This window comes from Notamacropus eugenii, chromosome 7 (genome assembly GCF_028372415.1).
Source record: "Notamacropus eugenii isolate mMacEug1 chromosome 7, mMacEug1.pri_v2, whole genome shotgun sequence".
Lineage (NCBI taxonomy): Eukaryota > Metazoa > Chordata > Mammalia > Diprotodontia > Macropodidae > Notamacropus > Notamacropus eugenii.
In genome coordinates, this window is record NC_092878.1 from 94,463,584 (window position 1) to 94,483,429 (window position 19,846).

General features: G+C 34.6%; 1 pseudogene; it reads left to right on the plus strand.

Annotated features, from left to right (window-relative positions):
• The first annotated feature begins 17,950 nt into the window (after nucleotides 1–17,950).
• Nucleotides 17,951–19,157, plus strand: LOC140514708 (cyclin-dependent kinase 11B pseudogene; annotated as a pseudogene).
• Nucleotides 19,158–19,846: the final 689 nt, after the last annotated feature.

Here is a 19,846-nt window from a genome sequence, read left to right on the forward strand (position 1 = left end):
TGCGCATAATTTTTAATCCAGTAATATCACTACTAGGTTTTTATCACAGAGATTAAAGGAAAGGGAAAAAATTCAATATGCACAAAAATTTTTGTAGCATCTCTTTTTGTGGTGGTAAAGAATTTGAAACTGAGGAGATGCCAGTCAATTAGGGAATGACAGGACAAATTGTGGTATGTGATTGTGATGGAACACTTTGGTTCTATAAGAAATGATGAGCAGAATGGTTTCAGAAAATCCTATGAATACTTGTATGAACTGATACAAAGTGAAGTGATCAGAACCAGAAGAATATCTCACACAGTAACAGCACTATTGAAAAGATGATTAACTGTGAATGACTTATCTATTCTCAGCAATTCAATGATCCAAGACAGTTTTAAAGGACTTATGATGAAAAATCCAAAAAAACTTCAGAAAAAGAAGTGCTAGAGTCTGAATGCAAATTGAAGTACACTTTTTTTTGCTTTCTTTATTATTTCTGTGGTGTATGTGTGTGTGCATGTGTGTGTGTGTGTGTGTGTGTGTGTGAATGTGTGTGTTTTCTCTTTTGAAACATGGCTTATATGGACTTCCCCTGGTGGAATGAGTGAATGACAACAACTTGTTCCAACTGCCATGAAAGTTGCTAATGTAGGTGCTGTGAAGCATTTAGAACTTTGTCAGATGTAAAATACTAAGATGACTCACCACATCTCAGTCCATCGCCAGTTGGCTTGACTTTTGTCTTGTCACTGGACTTCAATGATTTCAATGAGTCTGGAAGAAAGAGTGAGGATGACTTTATGCAACTCTGCCTCACTTAAATCCAATTCATCTGCAAGTCAAGACATTATTTCATGATGTCATTAGTTTTCTTCCAAAATTAAGGATAAAAACAACAGCAACAATGTGGAAATATATTTTTTTGTGACTGCACATGTATAATCTATATTAAAGTGCTTGATTTCTCAAGGAGGGGGATAGGGAGGGAGGGAATTTGGAGGTCAAAAGTTATTTTTAAAAAAGAATGTTAAAATTGTTTTTACATGAAATTTAGAAACAAATAAAAAACCTTTTTTTTTTTGAAAAAGGATGTCATCCTAAATACATAGGCTCATAAGGTCATATATGTCATATATACTAGATTTAGAGGAACAAGGAACCTGAGAATTTTTTTAGAAGACATCATAGGAAGGATATAATATTTAGAGCTAGTAGATAGTATGCTAGAGTATATGCGATGATGGACTTGGTATCAGTGAGATTCAGATTCTAATTCCATCTCTGACATGTATAGGTTATGTGATTATGGGCAAGTCATTTAAGCTCTCTGAGCCTCAGGCCACACTGTAAGCTTTAGCAACTAAATTACATATGAGCTGCCATCTGTGCTGGGGAAAGGAACTCACATGCCACCAATAGAATAGCTTTTTGAAGTATTGATGTATTGAGGACATGTACGTCTGGAAAAGGAGGTATGCTGGTCATGCAGAAAGAGTGAGGGAAAACAGATGGATATCCCAGGTGTTAGACTTCATTTGCTCATGAAATATTAAATGAACCAGATGAGGGAGTGCTAAATAATCCCATAATGGAGGACATATATACAAGAACTATACAAGATGGGAAGGCAAGGATGGTTTGTAACCTACAATTGATTGATACCCTCCCTTCCAGTCATTAGAGTTCTCTTCTCAAATTATCTAGAACTTCTCAAGTTATCTGCGTAAGTTCCTTGGGGCTGGGTACTATGTTTTTTGTTTTCTTTTCTTTTATGTTCCCACTGCCTAATATGGTGCCCTGCACAAAGTAGTTATTTATTAAACATCTAAAAGAATTTACAAACCCTATTAATAAACATTTCTTCAATGCTACTATGGAGAAAACATCTACACTTTTGAGTTCACAGATTCATTGAAAAATCAGTGCTATTTAATAATCAATTTAAAATTCCTCTTAGAGAGTGGGCAGGATTCAGAATCAGAATGTTCTGAATTCAAATTTTGCCTCTACATGTGACCTAAGGCCTTTCACTTAGCAAAGGGGCAACTCTTCAGTTGATAAATTGGACTTGAATTGTTCCTTTGCCAGAAGGGGAGTTTGGGGGGGTTAGATGTGTGTGTGTGTGTGTGTGTGTGTGTGTGTGTGTGTATGTGTGTGCATGCATGTGAAAATTTCCCCAGGGAAATCCCTATTAAAATAAAAATTAAACACTAGGACCAAATAAACAAACAAAAATATCTCTAAAATGCAAATTTGATTGTTTATCTAAACATTTTTCAGACTGAATGATTTTAAAATGCATTTAAAGTTTGCCTTGCAGAATCATAAATATTGTTGATAATGATATGAGTAGTTCAATATAGACGATGTTTTAACCTAATTCCAGTGACACATAGTCTGTTTAACCACAATGAAGGAATTTTCTGAATTACTTGTCTGACTTTTGTCTGTTCTTTTAAAATAATTTTAAATTATTATCATTCAGATAGGCAGGCTTTAGATTGTAATGTCAGAAAGAATCCTATAATTTCTCTAGGAAATGGATCTAGGGGAAAGTACAATCAATGGTCCATGAGTCAGAATCCCTGAGTTCTAATTTAGGGTTCTTCACTTATTTGTTTGGCCCAGGCATTTTACCCCATTTGCTCCTTTTCCTAATCTACAAATGGGGGAGTCTCGCCTATGAGCCTTATAAGTATTTTATGAAGGGCCATGAGGGCAGCTAGATGGTTCAATGGACAGAGCCCTGTTCCTGGACTCAGGAAGACACCAGTTCAAATCCAGCCTCAGACACATACTAGCTATGTGACCATAGGCAAGTCACTTAAACTTTGTTTATTTAATACACTGAAAAAGGAAATGGTAGAGCACTCTGATACCTTTGCCAAGAAAACCCATGGATGATGTGGTCTATAGAGTCACAAAGAGTCAGACATGACTAAATGACTGAACAACAAAAAAGATGACATGAGACTGTGGATGTGAAATCGAGACACACATTTGATATATGACCCAATCAAGTCAAATTTGACTGTTCCCTAGCAGGTTATGTTGACCAGTGATGTAGCGTATAGTACCCTCATTAAATAGTATCTGTATATATGTGGCCAAATGAACCATCATTAAATAAGCATATTGTATGGACCTACATAGTTTTTCCCAGTCTATGAAGGAAGAGGTGATTTTCTTCCTCTCATGCAGAGTATAAACTTCCCTGAGGAAATTGCTTATTATTGAAGATTGGATTCAGAATGCAGTATTATTTATGACAATATAGGAGAACTTCATTAATTGAATTTAAGTTGCTTAAAAATGGAGCTTAATTCTCTGTAAATGTCATTAGGTAGAAGACCACATAAGATTTGGTACTTTCGTACACATAATCTAAAGCATAAATACTTTGCATTTGAAGTGAAAATTTGGCTGAAGAAGCAAGCTTACTAGCATACCCTACTTTAAAACAAGATATTAGTTAGTTTGGGCCTTTTTAATTCAAAGTTGCTTCTTTTTTTTTTATCAGTCCCTTGATCAAATTACCTTTATTGTCATTATTATGTAGAACACCATTATTAACATTATATTTGAATATGGAATACAACATTATTAATGATTTATCACATAGATTATAGTTTTCCAGGAAAAGGAGGAAACAAATTTTAAATTACTTTTAAGTTTTCTTAAGAAGCTGTATTCTCATTGATAAAAGGGACCCAGAATGTCTAACTATCATCTGTAATTATAACGTATTTTAGTATAAAAATGCAAAAAGAATTTTTATGTATATAGATAATTTTATAATATTTTTGAAATGCAAAAGGTAAATTGAAACAATGTATTTCCAAATTTTATGATAGATAGCTATTTATAAGTAACATTTTAAGACAAAATACTAAATATGCCCCTCTATGAAGATAGAGAGATAGATAGAAAGATAGATAGATAGATAGATAGATAGACAGACAGACAGACAGACAGACAGACAGACAGATAGATAGATAGATAGATAGATAGATAGATAGATAGATAGATAGATATTAGTGAGGAAAAAGAAAGCTGAAGATAAAATATTAGAATTTAGAAGACTTGAAGATACCTAAAGATAATTCAAGATTTCCTGTTTGGAATATAAGAAAATGCAAAAATTAAGACAAAAATCCATGTTTTCTTTATGCCAATTTATTTTATCAGCAAAAGTAGAATAACCAGCCATCTGTTGAACTACAAAAGCATGTTTTTTTATCCAAATCTCTTTTCCCTTTTAATTGTATGCTAGATTCTTGTACTTGTACCTATTCTAGGCAAGTGTATATACAATTTCATTTCTTTATTTCTTCAGAACCTGTTTTTCCTTAGCTCTGGATTCAGTGATGACCAGTTCCAAAGAAGGTATAAGAGAATGTTCCAGTGATGGTTAAAAATGACTTGAGACATCACCCGGACTTCAATGAAAAGGTATTAGGCCCTCAGTACCTTGACACATGATTGGAAATTTCAAGTGTTTGAAAGATTTCCATTTTCAAGTTGAATGATATTAACATTATAATTATCATAATAGAGTATATATTTGTTTAGCAATCTAGTGTCTTTATTTTTTACTCACAATAACCCTAGGAAGGACAAATGTAATAATCCCCAGTCTTCATATGAGAAAGATTGAGGCTCAAAGGAGTTGTTTCACTTACTTCTTAGATAATTAGTATCAAATTTGGTATTTTAACCCAGGTCTCTTGATTTCAAGTCAGTCCTTTTTGCTATAAAAAGCATTCTAGTTTGTCTGTGCTTTGCCCTAATGGTAAGATTTTTTTTTTTGAACTGGGGTTAAATGAGGTATTATTACTTCCAGAATCAGAGGAGTTAAATTAAACTGTATATCAGATACAGATGCACAGGATCACGTTAACAGCTAGCCTTTTTATAGCTCTTAAAGATTCACAAAGCACTTTACATATATTATCTCATTTGATCTTCACAACAACTCTATGAGATAGGTGTTATTATTATCCTCATTTTAGACAGGAGGAAATTGAGGCTCTTATTAAGTGTCTGATATTATCATTAACCATATCAAACATCTTACTGTATAGGTCTGGTTGGTCCAGACTATGGTGTAGCAGAAAAGAGGATTGCATATGAAGTAATAGGATATGGATTCAAATCCTGGTTATTCCATTTACTTACTGATTGGCTTGAGCAGTTCATTTCACCTTTAAGAGCTAAAGCTTTCCCATCTTCTACGTGATGATTAGATAATCTCTAAGGTCCCTTTCAGCTGCAATGTTGTTTATTAATCACCCTTAAGAAGTTGATTCACAAACAAACTGGTTCTTTAAACTGTAAGTAGAACCACAAACTGAAAGAAGATGACCTTAGGTACATAATGTATCGAGCACTGCTGTCACACAAGGAAATTTTAAGCTACCAAAATATGCACAGTAGACACTGCGTGGTGAAATTGAGTCAGGAGGATATGGTTCTATCCCTGCTCTGACAAAACTGTCTATGTGATTGTGTCAGGTTTCATAACCTCTGAGGACCCCAAGAGAGTGAGACTATAAATTGCAGAGTATTTACTGACCTTCATTCATGGAGGCAGTGAAACGCTTAGTAATCCTTACATACATGAAATCAACAAAAGATAACTCACAGGAACCATGGAGGGAGGCAGAGACTTCTCCAAATAACAGAGGGTAAACTCTCACTAGAGCTTGTAAGTAGACTGACTCATAAGAATGATTTAATAGGTCTGCATGCATATTTTAAAATGTATTCCATTGCTCCAAATTTTACAAATTCTATAACTTTAGGTTTCTAGGCTATAGAAAGCAAAAGTTATTGTCTAATTGATGCTAAGATTTTTGACTGTTTTACAGGCTTACATGGTCCATTACAATAGCATCCGAATTGGTCTCTGTCTAGTGTTTGTCTACTCTTTAATCCAGGTCTTCTCAGCGTAGGTCCATGAACTTTTAAAATATATATTTTTTATAACTGTATTTGGTTTCCTTAGTAATCCTATGTACTTTTGTTTTATACATTTAAAAGCATTATTCTGAGAAGGGGTCCTCAGAAAAGGTGTCCGTGGTATTAAAAAAAAAAAAAGGTTTAAGCGACTCTTCTAATCCATCCTCCACACAGCTGCACAGAATATACCATAGCACTCTTCCCTTTCACTGCATTTTCGGATCACATGTAAATTCCTCCCTTGCCATTTAAAGTGTTTCACAACCTGACTTCAACCTATAATTTCAGATTAATTATCCTATTTTCCTTTCCTGATCTTTATTGTCCAGACAAACTAATTTTCTTACTGATCTTTACGCAAGACACTCGACCCCCATCTCTATGCCTTTGCACAGATATGCATGCCTGAAAATTACTCTCTACTCACCTTCATCTTTTGGAATTCCTAGCACCCTTCAAAGCTCATCATAAGCATTACTTAGTATTCTTAATCTTAGTTATGATTTCTTCACCTAGAAAATTGCTGTGTATTTATTTTGCCTTCTCTTTCATTATGCTTATGCTATCTCCCCTCATAGAATATAAATTCTTGAGACCAAGTCTGCTTCATTGTTATTTTTGCATGCCTGGTGACCAGGGAACACAGTCTCTGGCCCCAAGTCAGTATGTAATAAGTGCTTGTTGATAGGCTGATTAATCTTTGCCACATGAAATTTCACGGAACTAAATTTATCCTTCAAAATAGCAAGTCATTGAGTTATGCTTGAATTATTATGGAATTTTAATATATTGTAGATAAAAGATGGCAGCAAATGGCTAGACATCCAGCAGTTTGAGTTGTTCATCAACATATAATCTTGTATAGGTGCTGCAGATTTACAATTAGTGGGTCTCAGAATTTAATAGGAGGAGATCACCCTGAATTGTAGTTAAGAAATCAAACAATAATCCCAAGGTGAAGAAGAAAGTGTGATGACAAGGAATCTGTGGTAACCTCAACAAAAATGGGTCATGCCAGACATCTTATTTCATTTTTTTTCTTTTGTTTAGTTCTTGATTGATAGATTAGAAGAATGATGTAGAAACAGTTGGGGCAGCAAGGTGGTGTTGTGGATAGAGTCTTGAACCTGGAGTCAGGAAGGACTTGAATTCATATCTAGCTTCAGGAACTAACTAGCTATATGACCCTACCTCAGTTTTCTCATCTGTAAAATGAGCTGGAGAGGAAAATGGCAAATCATTATAGTATCTTTGCTAAGAAAACCTCAAATTGTGTCAGAAGAGTTGGACATGACTGAAACGACTGAACAATAAGCAACAAAAATAGAAACAATTTGTCTAAATTTCAACCAAGGTTATGAAGTCTATGATGGCATCTTGTGGACAAGATGGTTAGATGATAATAAAATTACATGGCATTGGCACTATTCTAAATTACCTAGCCTCTTAAAATAATAATTGAGAAAGGTGAATGTCAACTTAATGGAAAGTATCTCATGTGGTACCCCAGGATTCTATTTCGATATTTAATAAATAACACTTATCAATAATGTGGATGAAGGCACAGCTTACTTAAGAAATTTGCAGATCAAATACATATAAGAAGGTAAGGGGAAAAGAAGGAATAAGCACTTATGTAGTACCCGCTATCTGCCAAACACTATGCTAAGTGTTTTATAAAAATCTCATATAAGACTCACAATAGCCCTGGTACTCTTATTTTTTCCCATTTAACAGTTGAAACCAGAAATTAAGTGACTAACCCTAGGGCCACACACCTAGTAAATGCCTAAGACCAGATGTGAACACAGTCTTCCTGACCCCAAGGCCAGTGCTCTCTCCACTGCACTAGCTACCTATAAGCAGATAGCTTAGGGTGAGCTAAGATAGTGGAGATCAGAGTGAGGTTCCAATGATATTTTGACAGGCTTAAATATTGGGTTAAATCTAATCAGGTGATATTTAATAGGGATAAATATCAAGTCTTAAACTTAGATGCAAAAAGATATTTTATTTTTTACAAGTACAAGATAGAAGAGGTGTGATTAGATGCCATGTCCAAAAAAGATCTGAGAGCGAATCTTTAGCAGATTAAAAGCTCAATATGAGACAAATATGACCAATGAGAAAATCAATGCAATCTCTGCCTGCAATGGGAGTAATAATATGCCAGAATAGGAAGAGGGTAGTCCTTTTGCAAAAATCTTTGGTTGGACACTATTGTTTTATGGTGGCATTCTGGAAGAAGTAAAAGAAAAAAAAAAGAAAAAATTATATAATTAAAGGTAGAGGAAAGGATACAGAGAGGGAAAAAGAACTAGTTTTGTGTGGATCAAAGAGGATCTGGGTGCCATGTTTGAGAAATACAATAAGATGGAGACTCTGCAGAAGATGAGATGTGGATTTTTTTTTTTTACAAGAAGTTGTGGGGAGGCATTTATTACAGCTTAGGTACCTTCAAATATTTGTTGGTCTGAAATGAGGAATATATATATGTATATACATGCATGCATATGTATACACATACATGTACATGTATGTACATGTATGTGTATGTATGTGCACATAAAATATATATTATATATGTATATAAATAAATATATCTTGATTAGACTACCTTGTCCTGCATTGACTGTCATGAAGACTGGTGAGGTTTCTTCTCATGCCTCTTTTTCAGAGTCAACATTGGTTACTGTTTTATTTTCATGGTTCTTTTTATTTACAATGTAGTTTATTTGTATATTATCTTCCTTGTTGTGCTCTCTTTTCCTTTGCATCAGTTCATAGAGGCCTTCCCATGCTTCTCCACATTCACGTTCATTATTACAGTAGCATCTCACTAGATTCATGCATTATAACTTATTTTGGAGGCAGCTAGGTGACTTGGTGACTAGAGTGCTGCGCCTGGACTCAGGAATTCTTGAGTTCAAATCTGATCTCAAGAGACTTGCTAGCTATAGGACCATGGGCAAATCATTTGACCTCTATTTATCATAATTCACTGGAGAAAAAGAAAAATATTGTATAAGGTTATCAGGAAGGCAGGATCAGAGTTCTAATTCTGCCACTAACTTGCTACATGACTCCATACAAGTCATCTTGCCTCCCTGTACCTCAATTTCATTCTCTGAAAAACTATATCAGCTTCCTTCTGACTCAAAAAATACTATGAATCTGAGCTAGTAACTCTTGCAAAACTTTTCATTGTGTCTGATATAATGCTTCTCTAACCGGTCTTGCTCTGAAATTTCATCCAGATGTGCAAATACCCCTGAGTTCTTAAGGTTCTTGGAACTCTGACTCTAAAACTAAAATAAATAAATAAATAAATAAATAAAACTTCAAGGACAGGATGGTTAACAGAATATTATTTTATCATTAATCTAGCTAAGCTTAGAGTCATTCACCAGAGGAATGATTTTTTATTTTAAATTATTTTTGATTTTACGTATCTTGTCCTTAGCAATTTATGAAGATATTCCCCCACCTGAATGTATTCAATGTCTTCCTGTTGCTTCCAGAATAAAATAAAAATCCTTGGTCTGTCCATTAAAGCGGTCCCTTTTCATCTCTCAATATTTCTTCTTTTTTCCTCCTTCACTATCTGACTTCCACATACTTTCTCAACATTACTTCATGCTTTTTTCCTGTACACACTCTTCATTATAAACTGTCCCATGTACAGTTCTTTATGTATTTCTCACCTCCATGCCTTTTCACATCCCACATCTGGAATGTACTATCATCTCATCTACCTTGAAAATACTCAGCTTCCTTGAAACAATAGCTTCATGCTGCCTCTTCTGTTAGACTTTTCTTGATCCCCTCCCGTTATTGTTAGTCTCTCTCTTGAAGTTACTTTGTGTATGTGTGTACATAGTATTTACTTAATTACATACATGCTATATTCCTTTAGCCATGTAATCTCTTTGAGGGTAGAAATTATCATTGATTTTGTCTTTATATCTTCAGTTTCAAGCACAGTAACTTATACAAAGTAGGTTCTTCGAAAAAATTGAATCTAGTAACACATGAAATGGTTATAATTTGTATTAGTGGTAGCAGTAGCAATAATGATGGAAGTATGGATCATTTGGAATAGTGAGGTATCCTTATTTAGATTATGTATAGGAAAATATCCTTTTATTTTTTCATTTAATAGTATTTTTTTTCTAATTATACATAAAGATAGTTTTCAACATCTAATTTAATAAGATTTTGAGTTTCAAATTTTTCCTCCCTTTTTCACCTTGGAGCTCCCCAAGACAACATGAAATCTAATATAGGTTACAATCACATTAAACATATTTTCACATTAGTCATGTTATGAAAGTAGAATCAGAACAAAAGAGAAAAATCACAAGAAAGAAAAACAATTAACAACAAAAGGAAAATAGTATGCTTCAATATGCATTCAGACTCCACAGTTATTTCTCTGAATGTGGATAGCGCTTTCCATTGTAAGTATTTTTGAATTGTCTTAGGTCATTGTATTGTTGAGAAGAGCTAAGTCTTATCAAAGTTGGTCATTGCTAAAGTTAACATTTCTAGTACAATACTGAAAAAACAGTGGTGATAATGGACATCCTTGTTTCACCTCTGATTTTACTGGAAATGCTTCTAGCTTATCCTCATTACATATAACACTTGCTGATACTTTTAGATAGATGCAGCTTCTCATTTTAAGGAAAGCTCCATTACTTCTATGCTCTCCAATGTTTCTCGTAGTGCTCTACTTTGTCAACAGCTTTGCCTGCTTCTATTGACATAATCATATGACTTCTGTTAATTTTGCTATTGGTATGCTCAATTATACTTATAGTTTTCTTAATATTGAACCAGGCCTGGTATAAATGCCACTTGGTCAGAGTGACTTATCCTGGTAATATATTGTGGCTATATCTTTGATGATATTTTATTTAAAATTTTTTGCATCGATATTCATTAGGGAAACTGGTCTATAATTTTCTTTCTCTGTTTTGGCTCTGTATTAGGTATCAATGCCATATTTGAATCATAAAAGGAATTTTGTAGGACTCCTTCACCTGTTGTTCCAAATAGTTTACATAGTATTGTAATTAATTGTTCTTTAAATATTTGGTAGAATTCACTTGTAAATTCATCTGGTCCTGGAGTGTTTTCCTAGGGAATTCATTGAGGGCTTCTTCAATTTCTTTTTCTGAAATATGGTTAGTTATTTTATTTCCTCTTCTGATCTGGGAAATTTATATTTTGGTAAATATTCATCCATTTCTCTTAGATTGAGAGATTTATAGGCATACAATTGGACAAAATAGCTCCTAATTTTTTATTTTCCCTTCATTGGTAAATTCAGTCTTTTCATTTTTGATACTGGAAATTTCATTTTCCTATTTCTTTTTAAAATCAAAGTAACTAATGGTTTATCTATTTTATTGTTTTTTCATTAACTGGCACTAAGTTTTATTTATCATTTCAATAGTTTTATTAATTTCAATTTTATTACTCTCACCTTTGATTTTTAAAATTTCTAAGTTGTCACTTAATTAAGGATTTTGATTGGTTCTTTTTCTAGATTTTTTTAGTTGCATGTCCAATTCATCAATCTCTTCTTTTTCTGTTATTTTAATGTAAACATTTAGAGATATAAAATTTCCCCTAAGAACTGCTTTGACTGCATCCTATAATTTTTGGTAGGTTGTATTATTGTTTTCATTCTCTTTGATGCAATTGTTGAGTGTTTCTATCATTTGCTTTTTGACCCACTTGTTCTTTAGGATTTGATTATTTTGTTTCCAATTAATTTTTAATCTATGTTTTCATGGCCTTTTATAAAATGTAATCTGAAGAGATGAAGAAATGTGAACTGAAGAGGATATATTGCATATATCTGCCTTTCTGCATTGGATTGTGACATTTTTATACCATAGTGCATGGTCAATTTTTGTATAGGTGCTGTGTACTACAGAAAAAAAAAGATATTCTTTTCTTTCCCCATTCAGTTTTCTCCAGAGGTCTACCATATCTAGCTTTTTCTAAAATTCTATTCACCTCCTTAACTTATTTGTTGTTTATTTTGTGGTAAGGAAGATGTATCTAGTCTGGAAAAGGGGAGGTTGAGGACCCCACTAGTATAGTTCTTCTATTTCTTCCTGTAACTCACTTAACTTCTCCTCTATGAATTTGGATGTTATACCACTTTGCACATACATATTTTTAGCAACGATATTATTTCATTGTCTGTGGTAACCTTTAGCATCACATATTTTTCTTCCTTATCTCTTTTAATTAGGTCTACTTTTCCTTTTGTTTTGAGATCAGGATTTTTTTTTTTACTTCTGATGAAACACAAATGTATTCAGAATCAGCCTTTTATCTTTGTTCTATGTGTATCTCTCTGCTTCAGATGTGTTTCTTGTGAAAAAAGTATTGACGGATCGTGGTTTTTAATCTACCCTCCTGTCTGCTTCAATTTTATGGAAGAGTTCATCCCACTCACATTCACAGTATGATTGCCAACTGTGACTTTCTCTCTATCTTACCACCCATTTATTCTTTACTCTCTTCACCAGTGTTTTGCTTCTCACCACCTCCTCCCTCATCTGCCTTCCCTTTTATCAGCTTCCCCCCTTTCTCGTACTACTACCCTAAAGAGTAAGATAAATTTCTATAACCAACTGTGTGTATGTTCTTCCCTCTGAGCCAAAATGTTTCAAAGAATGCTTGTTCTGTTCTCTTCTTTCCCTCTACTGCAATAAGTCTTTGCACCTCTTCATGTGGTGAAATACACCCTATTCTGCCTCCCTGTTTTCTCTTCTTCAAACATAAGTTTTTAATTAATTATTTTTATCAGTACATTAGAGTCAAGTTATACTCATGCCCTGATAAAGATACAGTTCTCAAGAGCAACAAGTATAATCTTTCCATGTAGGGATGTACACAGTTTAACCTTATTGAATAACATGTTTTATTTTTCCTTTCCTGATTTCATTTTTATGCTTCTCTTGAGCAATATTTTTAAAGATCAAATTTTCTATTCAGTTCTGTATTTTCATCAGGAATGTTTGAAAGTCTTTTATCTTATTGAACATCTATCTTTCCCACTAAAATATTATGCCCAGATTGGCTGAGTATTTGATCCTTGGTTCCAATCCAAGCTCCTTTGCCTTTCCAAACCCTGTGATTCTTTAATACAGAAGCCGCTAAATTCTGTGTAACCCTGACTGCAGATCCATGATATTTAAATTGTTTCTTTTCAACTGCTTGCAGTATTTTCTCATTTACCTGAAAAATCTGGAATTTGGCTACAATATTCTTTGGAGTTTTCATTTTGGATCTCTTTCAGGAGGTTATTGGTGGATTCTTTCAATGACTAATTTACCCTCTGGTTCTAGAATATCAGGGCAGTTTTCCTTGATAATTTCTTGAAAGATATTGTCCAGGCTCTTCTTTTGATCATGATTTTCAGAAGACCAATAATTGTTAAATGATCTCTCTTGGAACTATTTTCATGGTAAATTCTTTTTCCAGTTAGTCATTTTACTTTTCTTCTATTTGTTCCTTCTTTTGATTTTGCTTGACTGATTCTTTATGTCTCATTACCTTCCACTTCCTTAATTCTAATTTTTGAGGAATTGTTTTCTTCAGTTAGCTTTTATACCTCCTTTTCCATTTGGCCTGTTTCACTTCTTAAGGAGTTGTCTTTCTCAATAGATACCCCCCCACCTTCAATTTGGCCAATTGTAATTTTTAAGGAATTGTTTTCTTCAGTCAATTTTCATCCTTTGTTTTTGAAGATGTTGACTCTCTTGCATACCTCTCATTCTCCTCTCCCCCACTTTACTTCTACCTTTCTTAGTAGACTTTTAAAGAGCTCCTTGAACTCTTTCCAGAAGGCTTTTTGGGCTTGTGACCAATTCATATTCTCCTTTGAGATTTTTTGGATGCAGGTATCTTGACAATGTTGTCCTTTTCTGAGTTTGTGCTTTGATCTTCCTTGTCACATAATAACTTTCTATGATCAATGTTTGTTGCTAATATTTTTAGCCTATTTTCTTGCTTTAAAAGTTGAGCTCTCCTGTTGGAGCACAGGGGATACTGTCCCAAGCTTCTTGCTTTTGGGGCCTGGGGCCTGGTCACTGATTGTATACTGAGGCCTCAGATGCTGGCTACTGGAGACCATAGAGGTTTGGCAGCTTACCTTGTGCTGAGGCGGCATGCTTGTGATGGTGTCTGGCATGTGCTGAGGCCAGTTGGGGTTTTTCTGTTTCCCTGGGGCTACACTGAAGTACATGGAGTTACATCCACCAGAGGATACCTGCCCATCTGAGGCTGCACAGAAGAATAGAGAAGTCTGACCTCTGGAGGATGCTTTCCCACCAGCAGCTGTGTTGAAGCATATAGGAGTTCTCCAAGGTGGAAAATGTCAATTCCCTTGGTTATTCTAAGGCATGTGAGGGGTCGTTGTATTGACATCTGCCTCTTCCACCACACTGGGACTCAGGATCTTCCACTGGTTTTCTACTAGCTTGCTGGGACACTTCCTGTCCTGGAATGCACTCTAATTTACCCAACTGAAATAGACCTTGCCAATCCTCTAAGTTTCCCAGGCTAAAAGACTGCTCCACCCTATCTTTCTGCTGGTTCCGTTATTCCAAGATTTGCTCTGGGGTGCTATTTTATGGTTATTTGGAAGTAAATACAGGAAAGCAACAGCAATTTATGGCTTACTCTGCCATCTTGATTCCAAATTATCTTTTTAGTCGTTATAGTTGATATTCATTCAACAGCTTGTTAGTCAACACTGTGCTAGGCACTGTGAGTAATCCAAAGAGAGATAGATTGTGATATCTGTCACATGTCTCAGTACCAAAAAAAGACTGCCTGTGTGATCTTTTAAAACAATATTTTGAACATTTAATGAAACCAAATGTGTGTGTTCATCCTTTGTTGCCTAAGAAGACCATGCTATCAGAGAACTGATGACATGACTTGCACTTGACTTTGTTTTGAGTGAGGGAGGGCTGTGCAAAGTCACCAGCCCCACTTCTCCTCCAGAGCCATCTGAATCCAGTGACCAGATATTCATCAAGATGACTAGAGATCACCTAGGATGAGGCAATTGGGGTTAAGTGACTTGCCCAAAGTCACACAGCTAGTAAGTGTCAAGTGTCTGAGGTGAGTTTTGAACTCAGGTCCTCCTGACTCCTGCACTGGTGCTCTATCCACTGTACTACCTAGCTGCAAATGAAACCTAGAATAAGGAAAAGGCTGAAAACTCTGGTAGGAGTCATTTTTAAGACATAAAGGAATATTTTTAAGGGGTGGAGAGCTTCTGAATATAAAGAAATAGGCAAGATAATTCACTTCAATCACAGACAAAAATATTCACCATGGCTAGGAAAGAATATATATAGGATATACTTCCCATCTTTCTGGCAAAAAAAGAAATACAAGTACTCCAAGCAAGAATAAACATTATTTCCATGATCACATTTTCATATTGGCCCATTCTTTTTTTCTACATAATGTCATTTTTTTAAAGAAAGATAAGGAGATAAGAATGTGTGACATTTTCATTCTCTTATTTTGCTTTGTCATTTGATTCAGAGATGTATTAAAGATAATTATTTTGTCCCAATTAACTATCTTCCATGATACTTAGATTTATTGATGTATCAAAATAATATGAAGAGAATTAAATAAGAAATAAATCAAATGCAGATGCACGAATATAGACGATAAATTATTTAAAGCAATAGGTAAGTATTGTTGATTGGCTTTCATAGATTTTTTTAAGAACCTTTCAAAATACTAATTCAAGAACACTAAGATTAAATCACCCTAATCGACACACTGAACAAAATATTTTATTTTGGGACTATTTCTGACAGGGAAGTAATGGTTGTTGAAAATTTGCATTTGTGGCTTACAGATATTTGAAATCTTGGTTAAAATATTTAGTTCTAGAGTCTATATTTGGTTATAATTCATTCTTACAAAACCCCCATGTCTTTCACTACATCATGTAAAATGAGCATTTTATAAATGATAAATGAGTAGGAAACACATTTACTTCTGCTTTAACGGTTTCCTAGAATTCCAGAGGAATAGTTTTCTACTAAACTCTGATGGCAATTGAGAATAAAGGAACAAATAAAGCAGAACAATCTTAGTTCAGTGGTATAGGAATAAACATGCACAGAAATTATGTGTGGTATGCTCCAATGCTCCTGCACAGGCTTAAAGGAGCATGAGTGTTGTCATTACCTGGATGTTCAGAGGGAGGGCCAATAGTCATACTTACCACAGGATATGCCACAACCTATCCATTATATATGCATAGATAGTGAGATAGATGTTTGAATTGGAAAATGTACAGGGTAAAGGAAAGTATGGAATCTGGTTTTGCTGCATTTTGTGGTGTATTGTTTTTACATATTGTGATTTGCTTTATTTTTTTCTGTTATCAGAAATTATTTCTTTTTCATGAAATGATCTGTTGTTTAAAGGGAGAAAATGTGACGCTTTACATCTCTCTCCTTCCTACTTTTTTTAAAGTGAAGCGTGAGTTAAACGAGAATAGATCTCTCACCATTTTCAGAATTGGTTTAAATAATTTTGACTTTTTAAAGGGATGATTTCTTATGGGATTATTTAATTTCTTCACATCATGTACAATGTTAATAAGACAGATCTAATTACTAACTTTCATGAAAAGCAGATATGAAAAATTTAAATGTTTAGGTGGTTTATTCCATTTGGAAAATATTTCAATACTTTTATAAAAGTTGCACAAATGTATTCAAATCTCTTTGGGCATTAAATTTACCCCCAAATCTCAGGATAGTTGATTTTCTTGTGAATTTTCAGGCTAGGAGCTGAATTACAAATGCCATTTTCAATCAGGTGAAAATTTTAAAACTCATTTATTGCAGTATTTTAATGGTTTTTATTCTAATTAGGCCCCAAATCTTAAGCACAAATAATTTTGGATACTTTTTGATGTTTAAAAATAAGCATTTAATTTTTTTATTAAAATGGAATTTACTTTAAAAAATATTAATCTGTCAAAATTGTTCATTCTTGGAATTATATAAATTTAAATATTTCTCCATTTCAAGTAAGTATCTAATAATTTTGAGGAAATGGCCATGTAAGAATTCTGTAAATGTAAATGGAGATATAGTTAAAGATTAAGGTCAATATAAAGATGAGATACTGTCAGTTTTGCACAGTTGTATTTATGCTGTCTCCCACATAAACTCTGAGTTCCTTCAGAAAAAGAACTCTCTTTTTACCTTCCTTTCTATTCCTAGGGCCTGGCTCATAGTAGGACCATAATAATTGCTTGTTGACTAGTTGACTAATTGAATTGGATGCAAGTAAAGCCAGGTGATACTAAGTACATGGAGTAGAAATCATACTAGGATACAGGATGGGGTGCTAGCACAGGTTGTTTGATCTGCTTTCTAAAGGAAAGACAACTTTAAAGGGGTCAATAATCTTATTTTCATTAGAAAGACATGAGTATAGAAAATTCAATAAGAGGAATTAGCACAGAGATTCAACAGGGCTCCAACTATCTGAACACAGTAATACAACCACCTACATAAACCACAAGACAAGGATGACACCAAGATCTGAATAGTAGGGGGGCACTTAATAAATGGATACTCAGAGTCCCATCCAGGGAATCAAAATGTCCTTCTCATGAGGGAGCCCCCAAAGCAAAATACCAACAAAGACTTAGCACCTGATTGATTCAGAACCAGTATGCACAAAATCTATGTGACTCAGCATAGCTGTGAATTATCAGGGTTCAAATTAGATCAACCCCTCAAATGTTCACAGTTTATCCTTTGCCAAGGAAACAACTTCAAAAAGAAAACAACATAAATTCCACCTTGCTTGTGCTTACAATACATCCTTAATGAAATCATTTAATGAATTTGGGTCTCAGGTTCTTCATGTGTAAAATAGAAGCACTGGACTCAATTTCAGATGTCTCTTATGACTCTAAATCTATGGAAATGGTGGGAAGCCAGTCAAAAGGCAGTAGCTGGAAGAGAGTGATCCCCTTTCTGATTTACAAAATGTTAGTGACAAAGAGAGGAAGAACAGTTTAGCTGTGTCCTCATCAGTAGAGTCAGGATCTGACTGTAAGGATGAGGAAAAAGAGAGAAATAGTGAGGAATTAAAAGAGGAAAAAGAAGAGAAGGAGATGGGAAACTATTTGGAGGAAGTATCTGGACAGTATTCTGAAAATTTAGTGAAGAAGAAGGTGAAGAGGAAGAGTGAGAAAATGGAAAATACATCTTATTTGTTACAGAGTCAAAACTTGACAGATTTGGGAAAGAGTGAAGAAGGCAAAGAAATGGGATATGGGAAGCTACAATCCAACAGCATGAAGGAAGGAGATTATTTCTACAATTCTCAAGTCTTATTTCCCATGGAGTTGAAGCTGGAGCTTCCCAAATATCTTCCTGATCTTTAAGGTTGCTGGAGTATGGAAGAATTCCAGCGTCTGAACTGGATCAAAGAAAGCATATACGGTGCGCTATACACCATGTGGTAAAGAGCAAAGGACAAAATGGCTGATGAACTTGTGGTTCTGAAATACTTGAAAACAGAAAAGTAGAAAAAGATCTACCCAATAACCTTCCTTCAGAAAATCAGACTTAGAAAAGTCATCCTGAAAACTCGGCATCCAAGCATTGTCACTGTCCAGGAGACTGTGGTGGGCAGCAATATGACCAAGATCGACATAATAATGAATGACATGAACATGACCTCAAGAGTCTCATGGAGACTATAAGGTAGCTCTTATTGCCAGGGGAAGTGAGGACACTAATGATCCAGCTCCTGCAGGGTCAGGAGGAGGGACTGAAATATTTTCATGACAACTGGATCTTTTGTTGGGATCTGAAGACTTCCAACCTGCTCTCAGTCACATGGGCATTTTAAAAGTTGGTGATTTGAGATTGCCTATAGAAAATGGCTCCTTTTTAAAGGCTTACACACCAGTGGTGGTGACCCTAGGGTACCAAACTCCAGAGCTGTTATTAGGAGTGAAGGAATATTCCACTGAAATAGTGCACTGTATATTTGGGGACCAGATGAGGGATGATGATGTCAAAGACACTGGCTTCCAAGTCACCTCCATCAGAATATCATATTCCAACATCTCCAGTTATTTAATAGAGAAGCAGCTTAATCTTGTCTTATCTTGACTGTAGCTCTACAATAATTGAATTGTTCCCTTATGGCTGCTTGCAATACTTCTCTTTAACCTGGGAACCCTATAATTTGGTGACAATATTCCTGGAAGTTTTCATTTTGGGATTTTTTTCAGGACGTGATAGGTGGATTCTTTTAATTTCTATTTTATTCTCTGGTTCTAGAATAACAGGATGGCTTTTAATTTCTTGAAAGATGATGTCTAGGTTCTTTTTTGATCATGGTTTTCAATGAGTCATTCTCATTCTTTTGCATCATTTTGCATCATTCTCATTTCTCTTCCCATTTTTCTTCTAAATCTCTTGATTCTCAAAATCCTTTTTTAAGTTCTTCCATGGCCTTGAAACCAATTCATAATTTTTCTCGAAGGCTTAGGATGTAGCTTTGACTTTGTTGTCTTCTTTTGAGTGTGTGTTTTGAACTTGCTTGTCACCATAGAAACTTTTTATAGTCAGAGTTGATCTTTTTTCCCATTGTTTGCTCATTTCTGCAGTCTATTACTTGACTTTTAACTGTTTGTTAAAATAAGACTGTATTACCAGGATGGAAGCCACATTGTCCCAAGCTTCAGGGATTTTGTGCACCTGTTTTCAAAAATACTTTTAGCTACCTGCAAGGTTTCAGTTCTTCAAAGGTAGTATCATAAAAGGAAAAGTGTTTACAATACTCCTGGTGGTACAGC